We start from the raw sequence: 8223 nt of genomic DNA, 5'->3' as shown, positions 1-8223 counted from the left end.
ATTTTCAAACCTTCACACGCTAGTCAGACTCACACAGTCAAAGCTGCCTTGAACACTTCAGTGTTAAAATCAGCACATTAAAAAAGCAAAACAAGTATCTTCTCTTTATCTTAGTACACAAAGTCTCCATCTTTCAAGACTCTCCATCCTTTTGCATCAGCCTATATTCCTTTGGCATATAGGAATATAGGCTGATGCAAAAGGATGGAGCCCTGTGGTTGTCTTTGGTAGAATACAGGAAGGGTTTGCCATTGCCATCTCCCATGTAGTATGAGATGATGCCTTTCAGCATCTTCCTATATTGCTGCTGCCCGATATAAGTGTTTCCTATAGTTTCGGAAGCATACCAGCAGGGATTTGAACCAGCAACCTCTGGCTTGATAATCAAGTCATTTCCCTGCTGTGCCATTAGGTGGCTCTTTGCTGCACCTGGGTTCAAAAACCTCACTGGCCATTGGATTCATGGGGAAAATGCAGTTGATCTGGAAGAATATCTAAGTATCTCTGCCATATGCCATGCATGCCCTGTTCAGGCCCAGTATTTGGTACTGGACACAGAATTTAGCATCCTTAAAACAGTAGCTTTCATGTAATAAAAATAAGTTTCTAGTCCTTCGCCTTCAAAGATGAGCTTAAAAGAATGTGGACAGTGAAATCTCAGAAGGTGGGGGTGGGTGGGAGGCTGAGCAAGTTGTACAGTATTATAGAGGTGGGGCTTTAGTAACCTGCATAGCTACTTTTTTCCTCTTCGTGACTAAAATAAATCATGCAAAATGAGAAAATATATGTGCATTTGCTCAATTTACTCAAGATTCAAAATCTAGATACTTTGAATCAGAAATGTTATTTTCTTCATGCAGAGTAACAGAGTCATGTTGACAATCTTTGGCAATGAAGGGGCGATAAGGAATATATGTGTACCCTATAATAACATTTGACATCGGGTTATGAATTACAATACATGCCCAAATGTGTATATAAAGAATCGATAAACAGGAACGGCATTTTCTCTTCCTGTTTAAAATTGCCATTAAATCCATTCATATTATAGCACTATTGAATCAACTGAAGAAAGGGGATGAATGTACTAATGATGTCAAGTTAGCAATCCAAATTGCCTTAGAAATTGTGAAACAAGAATAAATCAATGCAGAAGTGCAAGCCACAGCAGGAAACCATAATAACCAACTGAAGTTTCATCTTCCTGTCTTATTGCAGTTATTTAATCTTACAATGTATAGCTTTTCACCCAACTGCTTGTTTGAGGGTTTCATACACATACTTCCTGTGGATTTACCAGCTGTGTGTTTAGACTGTCATCATACTTTTTAAAATCTGAGGTGCAGCCTATTAGTGAGGTCCAGCCTTGATGAGGGAGCTGCCTCAGGTGGCAGAAGTGATGCAGAGGCATCAATTTGTCACCTCCAGCAGCCTGCCACCTCTGGTGCTTGTTGGGAATTCTCTCTGGTAAGAGATGCCCTTCTAATATAGCAGAGTGCACAGAGGCACAACACAGCGGAGTCTGCCCAGGCATGTGTGTATGCTGAGAGCAAAATAACTTGGAGCCAGCTCATAGTTTTAAATCAATAGAAGGAGTATTTATTAGTGAACTTCATTCTAGATATTAAAGTGGAGATATAGGATCTCTAATCTAGCTAGCTAGCTGGATGCACATGGATGCATCTCTGCACAAATGGTGCAGGGAGAGAGGAGCTTACATGTTGCAAGGGAGAAGAGAAGGAAGAAGAGGAAGTGGCAGGCAGGCAGGAAGGAAGATAGTCCAAGAGTAGCAATCTGCATACCAAAGGGATAGTGTCAGAGCAGTAGAGAAGGGATGACCAATGTCTTGACCTCTCTAGCCCTCTGAATCACTAGTCTGTCCCCCTCTGTCATTGAAACATGAGACAGTGCGAAGTCCTTCACTTCCAACAGTGCTTGCCTCACCAATGAGCCTATTAACAGGCGGGTGGAGGTGACAGCGGCAGTGCCTCTATTGTTCTTCCTCAGTCCAGCTCTCCCTGCAAGGCAGATGGTGCAACATGGAATTGAAGGGCATGTGCGGTACTTTCCATACTTACTTCTGTTCTGTGTCCCACTGTCTGCACATCGTGCAGGGAGAGTGGGAGGAAGACAGAAGAGGGAGAGTGTCCGCTGCCACCATTATCACCAGGTAAAGATGGGGGAGGGTGTTGCAAGGGTAGCAAAAGCATTGAAAGAATGGGTGGACATTTTGCAAGGTTGGTAGGAGAGTTGCAGGGGTGGATGGGGGCTTTGGAAAGGTAACCCGGTAACCCAAGTGTGGTGAGAGTGGTGGAGTCTTTGCAAGGATGGCAGGTGAGTTGTGAGGCCTGGTGGGTACTTTGCAACAGCAGGCAATGGTTAGTTCAAGCCAGGGAATGAAGATGGGGGGCCCCATTTCAGTGCACAGCATGCTTTGCACCCCACAGGGTTTACACAGGGCAGCAGCTAGAGAGCCACATCAGGTACCAGTAAGTTATTAATAGTCGTACTTTACTTTCCTAAAGACTACTCACAGACATAGGCGGAACTGCGGGGGGCAGGCAGGACACGTGCCCTAGGCACCACTGAGGAGGGGGCGCCACGCCAGTTTCCCCCCCCCCACTGCCCACCTGCCCAGCCCCAGGGCCCCTCAGCCACTTGCCTCCAGCTCCAGCCTAGGATCGGCAATGAGGCCTAGGATGAGAGCAGCCTACAAACTGCAAAGCTTTCCCTCCCCGCCTCTCAGCTGATTGGCGGGTGGGCTGGACTTCCAGAGAGGCCTCCGAGTAGGCCTCCCTGAAGCCTGAACTCGGCAGGCCAAGCAAGCCAGGAAGGAGAAGGCAGGCAGAGTTCTGCAGCAGACCCTCTGCCCAGACCAGCCAGCACAGCTTTTGCCAGGTAGGCTGTGAATTCCTTTTTGTGGTTGCAGACACCCACCATATATAGGGATCTGCTTGCCATAGGGCTTTGATATGGCGGGGGGAGACTGAGAAGTCTCTGAATATTTAATTTAAAACAGACTGAAAAATTTGCTGGCTTTAAAAACAAAAACTATCTAAAAAGGCCTATAAGTGGCTTGTTTCATGGCAGAAAATTACAAAAACTTCTGGAATAAGTATATTTTATTTATTTATTTATTCATTCATTTTTATTCATTCATTCATAAATGCACTTATGTTCAAGTTGTTTTGCAACCCAGAAGGTCTGAGTGAGAACTGTGAAGCATGTGTTGTGCTTTTATTTTATTTTATTTTATTTTATTTTATTTTATTTTATTTTATTTTTCTTGTGTGTGAACTGCTCTCCAATAACTTGCAGGGACTTCAAGGTGCATCTGGCCAACATGTGAATGCAGCACCTCCATTCCAGAGGAGATGTGTGTTAAAGGGCTTTAAAAGCCTCGTGTGAAAAACCTCCCAGAATCAAACTTTGCTGAATTTGTTCAGAATTCTGAAAAAACAAACATAGGTTCACCCTGCATGGTTGAAAGTCTCCTTTGCTAATCTGCAGCGAGGGGGCCATTTTAATAATTAGCTTTGCTACACTGTGTTCTAGGCATTAAAAGTAGCACAAATATATAGTACTCAATGTATATCACTATATACTGTGGTGTGTGTGTGTGTGTGTGTGTGTGTGTGTGCGTTCAGTGAAATGTATTTCCAGGCAGCATACTTATTTTGAAATATCAGACTTAAATCCTTGGGGGCCTGGGGTGTGTGGAGGCCCTGGACTTGGAGGGGCTGGGGGCCCATTTTAACATCTCATCTTGGCCCATTCCAACCTTGCTATGCCCCTGGCGGTCACTACACATGGGTTTCTGCACAAGACCTGCTCAGAAGAAACTTCCATGTAGAAAATGTGTCTCTTGTAAATTGACCCTGAATTTTCCATCCATGACTGGGATATCTGAGAGTTAGAGTCAATAATAAAAGAACAGCACACTGCTTGTGACAGGAAGGGGCAAATTACAATGATTTCTTAGTCTGGCAGGGGCTGGTTTTGGCCCTGGCAGAACTTGGCTGTCTGCTCCTGTTGCAAATTCCTCTGTCTAGTGTGGCAAACTAATGTATCCTCCTTCCTCTTGGTGTCAAAGTAAGCACTAGTGTGGTGAATGCACATATTAGGGGTGTGCAATTCGGATTTTTGGGTGATTCGGCTCGGACCCGAGCCGAATCACCCCCATTCTGTTTTGTGCCCGAATCTGGGTCACCCGAATCACCCTTGATTCGGTTCGGATTCGGATTTAATCCGAATCTGAATCGATTCGGGGGGGTAAAAAGGGGCCCAGGGGCAAAATTTTGGGGTGGCGTGGTAGTGCCCAATGGGTAGAGTCTACCACCCCAATTTCAGGGGGATTGGGCAAAGTCCTGATTTTTTGTGAATTTTTAAAGTTTTAGTGACTTTGGGGCAGTTCGGGGGCATAGCATGGGATTTGGGCAAAAGGAGTGGGGTGGGGTGGTAGTGCATAATGGGTGCAGGCTACCACCCCAATTTCAGGGGGATTGGGCAAAGGGCTGATTTTTGGTAAATTTCTGAATATTTCATGTCTTTGGGGCAGATTGGGGCATATTGGGGCAGAAAGTGGGGGCTGGGGCAGAATAGTGGGGTGGGGTGGTAGTGCCTCATGGGTGCAGGCTACCACCCCAATTTCAGGGGGTTTGGACAAAGGGGTGATTTTTTGAGAATTTTTGAAGTTTTGGTGACTTTGGGGCAGTTTGGGGGCAGAAAGTGGATCTGCCCCAAAATAGTGGGGTGGGGTGGTAGTGCCTCATGGGTGGAGGCTACCACACCAATTTCAGGGGGATTGGGAAGAGGGCTGATTTTTTGAGAATTTTTGAAGTTTGGGTGTCTTTGGGGCAGATTGGGGGCAGAAAGTGGATCTGCCCCAAAGGAGTGGGGTGGGCTGGTAGATAGTGCCTGATGGCTGGAGGCTACCACCCATCCCCAATTTAAGAGTGATTGGGCAGAGGGGTGAATTATGGTGAATTTATTTGTATGAGGTTTGTCTTCATAAGGTGAAGTGTGCTAAATTGATTACTTCCTCATATTATTCATAGTAAAGGAAAGTGTGAAAAAGTGAAAGTGGGGTCATGAGAGTTGTTTAATTGAAAAAAATCTCATTTGCTATGATAGAATGAGAATTCACACCTCAGAAAAAACTTCACTTTTTCACACTTTCCTTTACTATGAATAATATGAGGAAGTAATCAATTTAGCACACTTCACCTTATGATCCACTTTCTGCCCCCAATCTGCCCCAAAGACACCCAAACTTCAAAAATTCTCAAAAAATCACCCCTTTGTCCAAACCCCCTGAAATTGGGGTGGTAGCCTGCACCCATGAGGCACTACCACCCCACCCCACTATTCTGCCCCAGCCCCCACTTTCTGCCCCAATATGCCCCAATCTGCCCCAAAGACATGAAATTTTAGGAATTTACCAAAAATCAGCCCTTTGCCCAATCCCCCTGAAATTGGGGTGGTAGCCTGCACCCATTAGGCACTACCACCCCACCCCACTCCTTTTGCCCAAATCCCATGCTATGCCCCCGAACTGCCCCAAAGTCACTAAAACTTTAAAAAATCGCCAAAAATCAACCATGAACCGAATCACCCGAATTTTTTGTGCCCGAAATTCGGGTGATTCGGCTCGTGCCCGAAAAAATTCGGGGGGCATCGGGGGTGATTCGGTTCGGCCCCGAATCACCCGAAATTGTTCATTTCGGGCACAGATCGTTCTGTGCCCGAAATTTTTTGCACATCCCTAGCACATATACCCCATCATGAGCCAACAGTCATCATAAGACAAAGGCTGGCAGGAATCATTCACTGGTTTATAGACACACACACACACACACACCACCACCACCTTCTTCTTCCCCTATTTTGCTAGTGGCTATTTGGGCAGGTGATCCTCTAGGACAAAGTCATGTTTTTTTAAAAGAATGAGGTGAGACAGAGAAAATGACACTTGGAATCCTCGCATAACTCCTGACTGTTGTTCTAAGTCTTGTACAGAGATGGCTCATGTTTTAAGGTTTTGATCAACAACCATGTCTAGATGGTACAGTGTTCCTTTTAACAGGGATTTCCACTCCAGATATTGTTGACTACAAGTCCCATTATTCCTGTTTGGACAGGGGCGCAATTTCAGTGCTTGCCCTAGGTGCTATTTTCCCTAGTTACGCCTCTGCTCACAGAGTACATGGTTGAATAGGGATCTGAATCGAAGTTTCCCCCATCAGATCCAAATACACAATCTACTATGGGCCAATTTGGATGATACCTTCCCTACCCACATGATTAGGAAGGGGACAATAAATGGTGAGAATATAAAGCAAGAGAGAATACGTGTGTGTGTGTGTGTGTGTGTGTGTGTGTGTGTGTGTGTCCCCGTCCCCTATGGATTCACCAAATCTGTTTGCCTGTGCAATGCCCTAAAGGCCTTTAGCCACCAAAGAATTTGCCAAACACAGAATTGCTACTATACTTACAAACTGGGGGACCAGTTTTGTAACTCATTTTTTGGTCAGACAATCTGCTAAGCTTCAACTTAGAAGAGAGCTAGGATATATTTATTTTTCTCTCTTATATCTTGCAGGGAGGTTATTAGAGTTGGACTAGTTGACACTGATTAATGCCTCACAGGATGCCTTCTTGTTTGAAGGAGGCAATGGTTAGACCTCTTCTTAAGAAGCCTGCCCTAGATCCCTTGGTGATGGATAATTATAGGCCGGTCTCCAACATCCTGTGGTTGGGTAAGGTGATCAAGAGGCTGGTGGCTAACCAGCTTCAAGTGGTATTGGAGGGAACAGATTATCTACACTCATTTCAAACTGTCTTTAGGGAAAGCTATGGGTCTGGGACGTCCATAAAGACCAATCTTTTCAGTCATGAGTTTTATTTTACTAGTTTAAGAGCTTTTATTTTATGTTAATATATTTAATGGTTTAAAATGGCAAACTGCCCTGAGCTGCTTTAGGATAGGTGGTATATAAATGAAATAATTAATAAATAAACACTCTTGCACAATGTTAATCTAGATTTTCAGATTAATGCCACACATATTTACTTTTGGAGAGTTTGTATTTGAAATTGTAACAAAGACATAACAAGGTGTATTTATCATGTCCTCCTCCTTGTCCATCAGAAGCCTCACCTGGTCAGTATTGACTCCTAAGTAGGACTGCTTCGTCTTCTGTTTGAGTCATATTCTAGAGTCTGTGGTGTGGGCTGGATGTCTGCATATATTTTAAAATATGCTTGCACAATGAAGGATAGAATAGATAAATAGTACTACCCAAATCTGAAATACTGCTGCCTCCTTTATCCCTAATTATTTTAGTAGTATTTTAAGTACCTTGATCTAAGCTGAGGAGGACTTTTAAAAATTTATTTGGTGTTATTGTTTGTAATAGAAGTTTGATTGTCTTCTCTTTTACATTTGTTTTTACCTCATGCTGGTCGCTGATGGAAATAAAGAGATTGATTGATTGAGTACTACCCAAAGGGCAATAGCTAGAAAGATAAGTTTCCCCCAAGCAGAGTGTGGAACTGAAGGTTTATGTGAATCTAGGAGTATGTTATGCACAACCAGAGTTCCCTTAACTTTTGATTCCTTGTTCATCTTAGTCTCTCTTGTGCTATTTCAAATAATTTTTAAAAAGGATTTTATTAAAGATATTTTCTAAACCTTTTTCTAGAAATTGAGATCAGTTGCTTCCAGACATATTAGTTTGCAAACTGATGCAAACTGAGTCAGTCTATTGAGCAAATTAATTCCTTTGAGAAACTCAGCTTGCGGCATTCACACCATTGGGCTAATTAAATCTCTCTATTTCTCATACTCTTTTAAGGTGGCACACAGTGGTGACTGATAAACTTAGATGTCTAGGTCAGAACATGGGAAGAGGGCTTTCTTTGTTGTGGCACAGAGCTGGATCCAGAGGCTGACCAGGCCAGCCACTGACCTGGGGGCACACTCTCTTTGGAGGGCTCACCAAGCCGACCCCTGGAGCCCATGTGCCACCATCTGTGTGTTGGCAGAAGCAGCACACCTCTTTTGGCTGAGTTGCTCCACTGCTGCTTTCTCCCAACTTTCCTATCTGTGGATGGCTTTCCTCCAGATGCCCCTATCACAAAAGTGGTCCAAGATATGATGCTGCCTGAGGAGAAGGACAATATGATGCCCCCGGCCCATCAATGAACAGCATGCCTTAGCAG

Source organism: Hemicordylus capensis, chromosome 1 (assembly GCF_027244095.1).
Source record: "Hemicordylus capensis ecotype Gifberg chromosome 1, rHemCap1.1.pri, whole genome shotgun sequence".
In the NCBI taxonomy this organism is placed as follows: domain Eukaryota; kingdom Metazoa; phylum Chordata; class Lepidosauria; order Squamata; family Cordylidae; genus Hemicordylus; species Hemicordylus capensis.
This window is presented reverse-complemented; position numbering follows the sequence as displayed.